The following is a 13,678-nucleotide window of genomic DNA, read 5'->3' as shown; positions in this document are numbered from 1 at the left end:
GGGCGGTGGCTACAGCTCTGATTGGACCTCTGGGCTGGGAACTTCTATATGCCACAGGTGAGGCCCTAAAAGGACAAAAAAGACACATACACACACTCACAAAGAAACTCTATGTATAATGAACTCATTTTTGTCACCCTTATACCATAAGTAGAGGGTTCTTCCTCCTAGTGTGCAAAAGCAATTGGGCTGTGCCAGAGTGTAGTCTAGAGCAAGCATTTCAGTACCAAGCCAATGTGATGCTTCCATCTCTATGGCTTCTAGTAGCCTTGCCTAATTAGATTTTAGAGTTTATAGAGTGGAGCTTTTTAGACTTCAGCCCAGGGATTAGCGTCTGGGTTCTCATGATTCTCCATCTCCCCCACACCCACCATCCCCAGCAAATTGTACATTTGTGTTTGTTTTGGTATGGAGAGAATTCATAACATTTATTAAATTCTTCAAGGAGACTATGACATAGTACAAGGGCCAATGATGTATTAGAATGAATAGACTCTCAAGGAAGCTTTCATAAATGTTTTTTTTTATCTCAGGGGAGCTTCTGAAAAGTATAAAATATTAGAGAGGTGGAGTTGAGACATCCTCTTGGACAAGTACTTCCTCTCCTTTGCCAGTTAGGGCAGAGCTGTTTGTATTATTAGCAAGCCATGGAATTCAGGATGGATCAACATGCTCTTATAAACATTGAGGACTCTGGTAAGGATGATGCCTGTATGCTTACTTTCTAGGTGATCTGAGGGTATTCTCACTAGCAGGGTAAAATTGTGATCATAAAATGTTTTAGGGCCTGCTTTTATATGAGGATGAATGAATGTGGTGTTTTATGTTGTGAGTTTTAGCTTGGAAGAATTTCAAAGCAATGGTAATCAAATGTCCACTTCAGACAGAAAACTGTCTCAATAAAGTACTTATTGAGCAATGTTATTTCCTATTATGCCCTCTAAGATAAACTATACAAGTACTGCCTGCTATGATAACTAAATAAGGTTACTTATATGGGGTTATAAAATGTAAGTCAGCGCAAAGTTAAGAGAGCTACCCACCAAAATTATGAGAACAAGTAAATCACAATTCTGTCTGCAGAAATTAGATAACAGGGCCAGTGGTCTGTTACTGCCACTTTAAGGTCAGGATAATAGCCATTCTGTCAGCATGTAAGTAGATGCCTAACTTCTCATTGTGAATGGAAGCGTATGTCTGGCTCACTCAAAAGCATCATGAAATCCTTGGGAGAAAAGTTTTTAAAAGAGATGGAGCTAGGCTTTTGGTAGGTAGGTGCCACTACAATATAAACATGGAGAATATCAGCAAGCAAATATTGTGAGGAGGAATTCCAAGCAAAGGATCTTGGGTTGCATAAAGCTCATAGAACCAGTACAGGATTTGTTTAGGATGTAAAGGAGCTGTTTATGATCAGAAAGTGAATGCCAGAGTTTAAATTTGCAGTTGGAGCATTTATGGGTCATGACAAGGTACAGAATGTGGTTGGGCATGGATGTGGGGCCGAGGAGGAATAGAAATGAAAGTCACTGGAAATGCGTAATTCCTGCATTATTTTTGACATTGTCCTCTATCTTTATTATGACCCTTTTTTTCCATCCCATGCTTTAATCATTTGCCTTCTAAACAACAAAAATTTGAAAAAAAGGTAGAATGTCTTAATCATCTCCTAACCCGTGAAGCAAGATAGGTGCTCAGTAATCTTTGCAAGTGAGTAAGTGAGAACTTTTGAGCAGAGAGCTCTGTAAGAAGTTGGAGGATAGCCGTGGTATAGCTAGCTCCATTGTAAAGGGAATCCTGGACATGAGTGGGATGTGAATTTGATGACCTCCGAGATCCTTCTGGCATTTAAGAGCCTTGGAGTCTGAGTAGTGGTAAAGCATTTGAAATTAAGAGTGTTCCATAACTGCAAAGGAGAAATGTTATGCTTTGTTTATACCACTTTATTCCATTTTTTCCTTGGTTTTTAGTCTTGCTCTCTGTTTTTTCCTCTTTGAAGTGCATTAGTTACCATGGAAACAATGATGTCATTGGAATTCATTGGTATGGTCAGAGTTTATTAATGCCTACAAGAACATTTTGAAGTTAATTTAAATAATTTCTTAAAACTCAAGGCTCAGAGGAAGAAGGGATGGTTATTAAATTCTCTTTTCTCTGCCTGAAATATCAACTCTGCCAACTCCTTGATTATCTCAGTATTTGTAGATGGACTATTTTTTTAAATAATAAAAAATTTTCAGTCTTACACATATTTAGTGATGTCTACTTTACATGCTGTGTCATTCTGTCCATTTTTGTTGCCTTTATTTTTTTACAAGGGAAGCCCAGGCACCTCAATTTGGAGCCCTTCCCCTATGGTTTGAACTTTTGGGGTCACAGGGGTTTCATTCTCCAGCCCTTCCTTCTTAGGTAATCTCTTTTCCAGCTCTGAAAAGTATGTTAACATATATATCCTCTCTTATTCTTTCTGTGCATAAGGGATCACTTAGCTAATTTTAACTCAATACATATTTATTCTACAAGTATATATTTACTGAGTGCCTTCTATGAGCAGAGTACTGTAATATACTTCATTGGTGATTTTTTTAAAAAGGGAGGATGAAGCCTTTTTTCTTCATGTACCTAATAACCCTGCAGATTAACTCCATTGTGGTTCAGGGATCCTAAATTCTGTGGGACATGAGAATACTTTCTTTTCTGGGCTATCAAGGGGGGTTTTCATGGAAAATCTGTGCTGTTTTTCATGTCCCTATAATTTTGTGCATGCTGGTCCCTTGCTTGATAAACCTTTGTCAGTTCCTATTCATTTTTCAAATCCCCGCTCAGGCATTACATCATCTAGGAGTCCTTTCCCAAACTACTAGAAAAGGTTAACAATTCTTTCTCTGAACTACCTGAACATATGTCTAGTTTGGCTTTTATCTCACTACAAGCTGACCTGTCAATCCCAACAGAAGAATGTGAGTTTGGGGAGGACAAGAACACATGCCTTAAATATTCTTAAATGCTCATTATCTGGCATACAGCAGGCATATGATGAATACTTACTATAGTGACATGTGACCTGAGACATAATGCCATATGAAATCTGCTTGTCCCAGTTCATGGCTGCTCTGACTTGCATTCTCTCTGCCACAGGCAAACTGGTCATCTGTCACCTCTTTGAGATTTCTGTAGTTTCTCTTCTCATGGTCCTCAGTATGCTGTTGCCCCATCTGAGAACCCTGTACCCTCACTTTTTACCTGGTGGCTCCTTTTTATCCTTTGTTGCTTAGAGGAAACGGCTCTTTCTCTGAGAGACCTGCCCTGATCTTGTTAACTAGGTAAGCTCTTCCTAGTGTATGATCCAGTGATGCTCTGTTTCCCATTTTGTAACTGTTTTTACATTTTTTGGTACTTTCCCACTTATAGTGCCATACCATCAGCTCTGTGAGTACAGGGTCCACTTAATTCCCTCTGTGTCCAGAACATATAGCTGCTCACTAACCATATACTAAATGAATGATTGGAGGGGGATTTTCATAGATATATCACAGGACTAGAGGAAGGACAGAATTGAGTCTGCAAAGAATCAGGAAATCATGAGTGTTCAGGTTTGTTCAGTATGTCTATAGTTGAAATAATATGGTTGAATGTGTCTTTGCTATCCCCAGGTTTGGTCAAGTCTTAAACACTAGGCTAAGGATTTTGAGAGGCATCAGGAAAGAATGCTGGGTAGGTTGCAAGCTATTGCCTTTGGAATGGATAAGCAATGAGATCCTGCTGTGTAGCACTGTGAACTGTATCTATTCACTTGTGATGGAGCATGATAATGTGAGAAAAAAGAATGTAAATATGTATGTGTGACTGGGTCACCTTGCTGTGCAGTAGAAAATTGACAGAACACTGTAAACCAGCTGTAATGGAAAAAAATAAAAATCATTAAAACAAACAAACAAAAATAATGCTGGATAGGAAATAGACAAAATTAGAATGGAGCTTTAAAAGGATTTAATCTGGTGGAGATGAATAGAAAGGATAGGAGCCAGGAGAGTGTGGAGGCATTAAGGAAGCATAAGCAATGGACAAAGTCATTCAGGCTGCAGGTTGTGACCCACTAATGAGTCAGGAAATCGATAGAGTGAGAGATGTAATAAGAGATTTTAAACAATATCAGGGTAGATTGCTCTTAGGAAGAGAAAGTGTTATTTCGTAGGGATATGGTCTCAGTCATAAGCACATATATGTTTGTTTTTGTATCAAATCAAGATATCAAATATTTCTCTTATAAGACAGTTTTAAAAAGTTGGAAAAATACTGGTGTAGATGATAGGCAGTAAGGGTCTGATTTAGAATAATGGCAATGAAAATGAAAATGGGAATAAATGTAATTGACATTTTGAAAGAAGAATGGACAGGCTTGTCAAATGGTTACATAGGGTATGGTGGTTAGAAAAAAAGTCAGAAATCAGAGAGATTTTTAAGAGTTATGCCACCATTAATAAATATACCAGCAGCTAGTTTTTTACTCAGGATGACAGTGAACTAGAAATAAGAGGTTAGATTCTCAGTCAGAAATCCCTGCCTTTATTCTCTAAGGGTTATGATTTAAAACTATTTGGCAAGGAAGAGACTGATAGAGAAAATGATTTGGTGTTGGCCTTTTTTGTACTATTCACATCACATGATGTATGTGACCATCCCTTCTCCTCACAGAACCAGATTTTTTAATTTGTCTGTATATTTGTAGCCTCTTACTAGATTTTTAAAAACACAATGATAGGTATATTCTTTAAATATATAACCTCTAGACAAAAGACAATATATATATATATATATATATATATATATATATATATATATATAACCTCTTTCATGGTTGCAAATTAAATTACTTTAGAAATTGTATTATGATTTTTAAAAATTTATTTTATTAAAGTATAGTTGATTTACAATGTTTTACCAATTTCTGCTGTACAGCAAAGTGACCCAGTCTCATATCATGGTGTATCCCAAGAAATTGGACATAGTTCTCTTTGTTCTACAGTGGGACTCCATTGCTTATCCGTTCTAAATGTAGTAGTTTGCATCTATTAATACCAAACTCCCAGTCCTTCCCACACCCTTCCCCTCTCCTTTGGCAACCACAAATCTATTTTCCAGTCCATGAGTTTCTTTTCTGTGGAAAGGTTCATTTGTGCCATATGTTAGATTCCACATTTAAGTGATATCATATGGTATTTGTCTTTCTCTTTCTGACTTGCTTCACTTAGTGTGAGAGTCCCTAGTTCCATCTATGTTGCTGCACATGGAATTGTTTTGTTCTTTTTATTTCTTCTTCTATTGCTACTAAGTATTTAGATTGTACCAAATGCTATTAGCCTGTTATGTACATTCTCCCATTTATCTCTCACCTTGGCCATCCTAAGGAAATAGTACTATGAATAAGAAAACCAAGACATAAATTAAGTAACTTTCTCGGGTCATATAGCTACAGAGTGACAAGTCTGGGATTTGAACTCGCATTCAGATTCCTGAGCTTGCCCATCTTAGCTGCTGTGTAAAAATGCCTCTGTAAGCAGTACCCTACTGCCTTAAAATTATAATATATCAGGCTTCCTGACTTTAGACCATATCAAAAAGCTAGTAATTAAAACAGTATGGTGCTAGAGTTCCCGTTGTGGCTCAGTGGTTAATGAATCCAATTAGGAACCATGAGGTCGCAGGTTCGATCCCTGGCCTTGCTCAGTGGGTTAAGGATCCGGTGTTGCTGTGAGCTGTGGTGTAGGTTGCAGACTTGGCTTAGATCCCTTGTTGCTTTAGCTATGGTGTAGGCCAGTGGCTACAGCTCTGATTAGACCCCTACTCTGGGAACCTCCATATGCCACAGGAGTGGCCCAAGAAATGGCCAAAAAAAAAAAAGACAAAAAACCCCAAAAATCAAAAAAATAAAATAAAAATAAAAAAAAGTAAAACAGTATGGTAGTGACACAAAAACAGAAATATAGATCAGAGGAACAGGATAGAAAGCCAGAAATAAACCCAAGCACCTGTGGTCAACTAATCTTGACAAAAGAGGCAAGAACATACAGTGGAGGAAAGAGTCTCTTCAGTAGTGGTGCTGGGAAAACTGGACAGCTACATGTAAAAGAATGAAATTAGAACATTCTCTAACACTGTATACAAAAATAAACTCGAAATGGATTAAAGACCTAAACATAAGGCCAGATATTATAAATCTCCTAGAGGAAAACTTAGGCAGAAGACTTTTGGATATAAATTGCAGCAGCATCTTGTTTGATCCACCTCCTAGAATAATGACAATAAAAACAAAAATAACTAAATTCAATTCAAAAGCGTTTGCACAGCAAAGGAAACCATTAAAGAAAAAAAAAAAAAAAAGACAACCCATGGAATGGGAGAAAATCTTTGCAAACAATGCAACCAATAAGGGCTTAATCTACAAAATATATAAACAACTCATACAACTCAACAGCAAAAAGACAACCCAATTGAAAAATGGGCAGAAGACCTAAATAGACATTTCTCTAAAGACATACAGATAGCTAAAAAGCACACAAAAAGATGCTCAACATCACTAATTATTAGAAAAATGAAAACCAAAATTACAGTGAGCTATATCTCACACTGGTCAGAATGGCCACCATTAAGAAGTCTACAAATAATAAATGCTGGAGAGGGTGTAGAGAAAAGGAAAGCCTCTTAAACTGTTAGTAGGAATGTAAATTGGTACAGCCGCTATGGAAGACAGTATGGAGGTTCCTCAGAAAACTGAATACAGAACTACTGTATGATCCAGCCATCCCCTGCCTGGACTTATATCTGGACAAAACTTCCATTCAAAAAGGTATATGCACCCCTAAGTTCACTGCAGCACTGTTCATAGTAGGCATGGAAGCAACCTAAATGTCCACCCACAGATGAATTGATTAAGAAGATGTGTTACATATATACAATGGAATACTACTCAGCCATAAAAAAGAATGAAATAATATCATTTGCAGCAACATGGATGCAACTAGAGACTATCATTTGAAGTGAGCTAAGTCAGAAAGAGAAGGATAAATACCATATGATATCACTTGTATGTAGAATCTAAAATATGGCATAAATGAACCTATCTACAAAACAGAAACAGACTCACAAACATGGAGAACAGACTTGTAGTTGCCAAGGTGGAGAGAGGAGGGAGGGCAATGGACTGGGAGTTTGGGATCAGTAGATGCAAACTATTACATTTAGAATGGATAAGCAATGGAGTCCTACTGTATAACACAGGGAACTATGTCCAGTCTCTTGGGAGACACCATGATGGAAGATAATATAAGAAAGGGAATGTATTGACTGAGTCACTTTGCTGTACAGCAGAAATTGTTACAACATTGTAAATCTACTATACTTTAACCAAATAAAAGAAATTTAACAAGATTTTTTTTTAATTTAGTTGAATAGTGTCTTTGAGATTTCTTTATTTCTTGAGTATTTTAGTTGAACCTAAATTGTTTTCTTCTATATACTTTTTTTTTTTGTCTTTTTAGGGCTGCACCCACGGCATATGGAAGTTTCCAGGCTAGGGGTCCAATCGGAGCTGTAGCTGCAGGCCTATGCCAGAGCCACAGCAACGCGGGATCCAAGCCGTGTCTGTGACCCACACCACAGCTCACAGTGATGCCAGATCCTTAACCTACTGAGCAAGGCCAGGGATCGAATGCTCAACTTCATGTTCCTAGTCAGATTCATTTCCACTGAGCCACGACGGGAACTCCTCTTCTTATATACTTATTAAGTATCTAAATTTATTTAGAGTCTAAAATTTTGCAGTATTCAAAATTTGCATTATTTAATGTCAGCTAATTGCTATCATAAACAGACTTCAAAATACATTATAATAAAAATACAATAGAAGTTTATTTCTTGCTCATGTAAAAGTACTAATAGATGAACAGGTGAGCAGGGTGGCTTTCTTCCATGAAGTCATTTAGATGGTTGGACCACTGCCATTTTAAAGTGTGACTTTTAAGGTCCCCATTTGGCCAAACTCATTTAAGCCAGCCCAAAGAGAAAAACAGTGGCAAGATATGTACATAGGAGATATTTGTGAATCTGGTTTGGTGTGGCACTCATATTTTTACTCATATTCCACTAACTAAAAGTCTGTCATGAAACCACAGTCATGTTTCTCAGAGAGCCCAGAAATCATAGGTTACCTATGTGCTAAGAAAGATGAGACCACAAATTTTGATGGACAGCTAGCTGTCTGTGCTACAGTTGACTTGGCAACAAGTATACGGAAGCCTAATACTGGGCACTGAGCTTATTTTTTTCGCTTACAATTAATTCTGAGAATTTTGTAACCGTTTCAGCCTTGAAAATAGTTATTTTAAAAAAGAGAAGGGAAAAAAAACAAGAGAGAGATGGGAATTTTGCTTTCCTGTGATTTACTTTTCCTGCTGGTTAAAAACCAAAAACAAAGGAATTAGAAGTCATCCTGTGGAGTTCCCGTCATGGCTCAGTTATTAACAAACCTGACTAGTATCCATGAGGATGCAAGCTTGATCCCCGGCCTTGCTCAGTGGGTTAAGGATCTGGTGTTGCCATGAGCTGTGGTGTAGGTCACAGAGTGGCTAGGATCTCAAGTTGCTGTGGCTGTGGCTGTGGCGGACAGCTGTAGCTCTGATTAGACCCCTACTCTGGGAACCTCCATATGCTGCAGGTGTGGCCCTAAAACGCCAAAAAAAAAAAGTCATCCCATGGTCTGGAACTTTATGGTATTTATATGTAGGGGTTAATGACTGTATTGTCTTCTGAGAAAAATTATGTGATCTTAGAAACTTAAATAATTCTTATCAGTATTTTCCTTCCATTTTCCATCTTTATTACCAAAGATTCTACAAGTTGTTCCTAAGAACAACTTGAGGATGAGGATTAGAATTGTAGTCGTGTCTTTTTCTGGCAGAGTCACCATTCATGGCAGCAGGTTACCTATTTGGCCCAAGGGTTTCACATCTTTAATGCCTTCAAAACTCATGTGTTCACCTGTCTTAGTGCTTTGTCTGTGTCCACTTTGTCTGTTGGACCCCAAAGTCCTTTTTTGTTTAATACCTCAAGACTACCTACCTTAAAAAGCAATTTAGAAATTGGTAGCCTTACAGGAAAATGGAGGCCAGTGACACATTTATTCTCTTCTTTTCATCTTTGAGCATAGTTTTTCCTCTGTGATCATCAGGTAGTCTCACTTGATTCTCTGGGAAGTTTAATACGTTTGATATATTTAAAGATTCTTTCATTATTGCTTTTGACAGCCTTGCAGAGTGCTGTTTGACTTCTTTCTAGGAACACTATTAACTAGTTTGCACATAACATATCGCACATGGCTTTCTTCTTTGCAATTGGGTAATCTTTCCATTTTATAAAAATGACTTTCTTCAGTGACAATCTTTATAAACCTGGGTGGGTAGCATTCTGCATCTTGGCTAAAATTACATCCCAGAAACTAAAGATATTTATTCATTTGTGTCTTTCTCCAACATCTCTCAGAATTCCATGTATGCTTTGCATGAGATGCGATTCTATGTGATTTACATGAATTAAACTAGTCTAATCTTCACAACAGCCCTGTGAGGTAAAAACATTATTTCCTCTTTTCACAGATGAGAAAACTGTAGTACAGGGAGATTAAGTAACTCACATCAGGCTTCCCATCTGTTTAGTGGGCTTCTGGAATCCTGTCCTAAGTCTGCTTTCTAGAGACTACATTCTTAATTGCTGTTTCTCTGGATTATCTAGAGTTGAGGTTTTAGTAATATGGGTGTCATCGAATACCACAGGTGAGAGAGCCCAGGGAATAGGAGGAGTCTCCATTAAATTTGTTTATCTCTGGGGTTCTGCTTGGCCAGTTGGACAAGTAAAGACGGAAAACTAGTGGATTGCAAAATGGAGAGGAGCTAAGTATTCCAAAGGTTCTCTTGACACTCATGAGAGGTGTAATTACGGTGTTGAGGGGAAGGGGAGTCCCATGGCCAGAAAGAAGGGATGAAGTCAGAGGCTCAGCTGCATCACTGAATGGTGAAGATGGTTCACATCAGGGCTTCCCCTACAACTGTGTTCTTCATTACTGTATTAAATCATCCTGCTAAACTGGATTGATTCATCAGATGTTTTAGGACAACTAGTTCCATGAACAAGATCCTCTAGTTCATTTACTTATCATCTGGTTAGATGACTTACACATATAGACCCAGCTGATTTGAATTTTGGCTGTTATTTACTAACTGTGACCTTGAGCACATAATTTATCTTCAGTGTTTTGTGACCCATCTCATTGTGGCAGTTAAATGAGATGATATGCACTTAGCATAGGCCTTAGCACGTGATATTGTAAAGGGTAGCTATGAATGTTATTGTTATTACAGTGGTAGATACCTTCATTTTATTTTATTTTATTTTGTTATTTTTTTAGGGCCACACCTGTGGCATATGGAGGCTCCCAGGCTTGGGGTTGAGTCAGAGCTACAGGTGCTGGCCTACATCACAGCCACAGCAACATGGGATCCGAGCCGCGACTGCAACCTACACCACAGCTCACAGAAACACAGGATCCTTAACCCACTGAGCAAGGCCAGGGATCGAACCTTCGTCCTCATGAATGCTAGTCAGATTCATTTCTGCTGAGCCATGATGGGAACTCACAAACCTTCATTTTAGAATTCAAGGCATAGAGAAGTTGAGTTGTACCTCATGGATATGGAGCTAGTTAGTTGGTCCCTGAGAGGAGAATGAATGCAGGCCTCCCCATTTGTTGTTCTTTCCATTGTCAGACTACTTCTGAAAGAGAGAACACCCATCTCATTAAAAAAATTTTAATAACCATACACATGCTTCAAGGAATATACCAAAAACTGGTTCAAGGCTAATACAGAACTGTTAAACACTTATGAATCTAATCAATTTCAGATATTATTCATTCTCTATTTAACAGTGAGTTTTCCTTCTTCATTTTTTCTTAAATCATAGCTCTCAGTCCTTTTGACAGGTTCCAACCAGGAAGAATTTAACCTGATTGTAACCTTGAGAAATTGGATTATATGGTAGCATAGAAACCTTGCTCATTACTTACCTGAATCTGGGTTTAAAATGCCAAGAAGAAATTAAAATTGGGGTCTTTTGAGCCTGCCTAATTCAATATATTTAGACACAAAAATCCAATATTTCAGAGCAATGTTGATATTTCAAGAGAGTCAATTTTTTAAAAGTTAATAAAAGAGGTATCCTTCTGAGTCTGTGATGGATTGGAATAATGTAAGAGTACCATGTAAAAGGTCTGTGGTGGCTGATGTTAGGCAAGCATGGAGCATTTACTTTCTTTCAGTAAAGCCAGCTGAGGTAAAAAGAAGGGATCTTATGCTTTGATGAGACATTAGAAAATGATTAGGCATGCTTACAGCTGCCTCACAATGGTATTAGGTAAATTAAAGTACGTCAGAGCATCTGTTTTCTAATGTTTCTGCCATCAAAGGATATACAAAATCGTGCTACAATAAACAAACAGCTTGACAAGATATAAAGTATTCACACAATATAAGGCTTTTATGAGGGGTGAAGGTAGGGAGTGGTTGTGCAGATATGAATTATTTCCTATTTAAGAGAAGAATTTTTAATGAGCAATATTGTAATATGGATTTTATGTAATTTTCTTTTTTATTATATTAGCTCTCCCTGTTCAGAAATCCTTGATTTTAGGGGATTACTCTGAAACGAACTAGGGCAGTGTTTTCCAATCTTTTTAATACCAAAGCTGTCTTTAAATTTTCTCCCAATTTCCATGTTTTGAAAAAGTTGTCTCTGCTACAGTCTGCATATTTTAAAAAGTAGTTTGTTTTCTCTTTTTAAAATTAAATATATGTGTGACTGTTGTATGAGCTCTGAACAGAAAGAGATAACCACCCATGAGTGTTATCACACTCAATTGATGTAATTTCAGCTAAAAGCAAAGAAAGTTGACAGTTTATCTGTCCTGTGTAGTTGTGAAGGTAAATGTTTCATTTCTGTTCAATTTTTTAAAATATTCGTAAATCATAGAACCTGATAAATTTTGTTTTGCAACTTTAGGACCTTAGAACAGCATTATGTAGGAAAACAATAAAAATAAGTTCTGTAGTCAGATTTTAATTATCAACAGCAGCACTGTCCAATAGAAATATAATTTGAACCACAAAATTAAAGTTTCTCGTAGATTTTTAAAAAATATTTTAAAAACAGGTGAAGTTAAATTTTATAATATACTTAACTTAGCATATTGAAAATACTACCATTTCAGCATGAAATCATTATAAAAATTGAGAGTCAACCAAAAAGGAATTGTATTACACTAGGAATTCTGACAGTTCAATAAGACAAAAACACATGGGAAATGGAAAAAAATAGGCAAGAGACCTGAACACATACTTTACAGAATATACAGGTAATCAAAAGCATATAAAAATATGTTCAACTTCATTACCAATTTTGGCAACACAATTAAAACCACAGTGCAAAGGAGAGCTGAGCGCAGAGTCAGGAAGCGTGAGAACAAACTGGAATGCACCTGCACCTCTGTAAATTTCGTCACTACCTCTGACCACAGGAAACCTTTGGCATGTAAGGTCTAAGGCTGCACTTCCTCCTCCCAAATCTCATGTCACTTTACCTTTGGTGAACTTTAACCAGGAGCCATACAAGGAAAGAGATTCTAGGAAATACAGTTCCCAGTATAAAAAGATTGACGGTTGAACTGAGACACCACCACACACTTACCATACTTGCCAAAATAAAAAAAGACCAGTGATACCAAATGTTGGTGAGGCTGTGACCCAGCTGGAGTTCTCGTACATTGCTGATAGAAGTGTAAATTGGTAGAACTTTATTGGAAAACTGACATTTTTTCAAACTGAGGTTAAATATGCATAACCTAATACCTAGCAAAAAAGACATGTATTAAAACATTCATAGAAGCAGTATTTATAATAGCCAAAACCTGGGAACAATGCAGATGATCCAACAAGGGAATACATTACTGTGATACAGTCATCGTGGAATCTTAGGGTTTAATGAAAATAAACTACAGATGTACATGGTTTAGCTGGTTGAATCACACAGAGACAAAAGAATATATTGTGTGATTCTATTCATATCAAGTTCAAAACTAGACAAATAATACTTTTGGCAACATGTTTTGGAGAGCATACAAGGAAACTTTAGTGCTGGAGATGTTTTATCAGTAGTTTCCTGAAAACATGGGCATACTTACTTCATGATAAGTCCATTCAGTCATGCGCTTATGATTTGTGTACTTTTTGTGTGTATTTATGATATACTTCAATGAATAACTTGTAAACTTTAAAAAAATCAAGATATTTTACATTCTTTTACTTGTACTAGGGCTTTGATGTCTAGTGTGTATTTTACACTTTTAGCTCAGTTGAGACTTGCCGCATTTCATGAGCCCAGTAGCCACATATAACTAGTAGCTCTCTTATTAGACATTGCTGGTCTAGAACCCCACTGTTTCAGAACTTTTCTGAGGTTAGACTTTTTTGGGGGGATGTACCCACTGCATGTGGAAGTCCCAGGCCAGGAATCAAACCTATGCTACTACAGCAGTGACCCGAGCCACAGCTGTAGTAACATCAGATACTTAATC

At 37.3% G+C, this 13,678-nt stretch overlaps 1 protein-coding gene across 9 annotated transcripts in view; it reads left to right on the top strand.

Annotated features, from left to right (window-relative positions):
* NUBPL (NUBP iron-sulfur cluster assembly factor, mitochondrial) overlaps positions 1-13,678 on the top strand; it is a 241,101-nt gene that overhangs the window by 202,792 nt on the left and 24,631 nt on the right. For 2 of the 9 annotated variants that reach the window (XR_014810679.1, XR_014810678.1), the window contains exon 9: positions 534-696. The exons of the other annotated variants lie outside the window; for them this stretch is intronic. The gene's annotated coding sequence lies outside the window, so the exon portion shown is untranslated. The remainder of the gene's footprint in view (positions 1-533; positions 697-13,678) is intronic. 9 annotated transcript variants of the gene reach the window in all.

The sequence above is a fragment of the Sus scrofa genome, chromosome 7, assembly GCF_054392235.1.
Source record: "Sus scrofa isolate SSC_HxYL_T2T_F1_AM1 chromosome 7, Sscrofa_HxYL_maternal_Yorkshire_Landrace_v2.0, whole genome shotgun sequence".
Lineage (NCBI taxonomy): Eukaryota > Metazoa > Chordata > Mammalia > Artiodactyla > Suidae > Sus > Sus scrofa.
The sequence above is the reverse complement of the archived record's forward strand: the minus strand, read 5'-3'. Positions and strand labels throughout refer to the sequence as shown.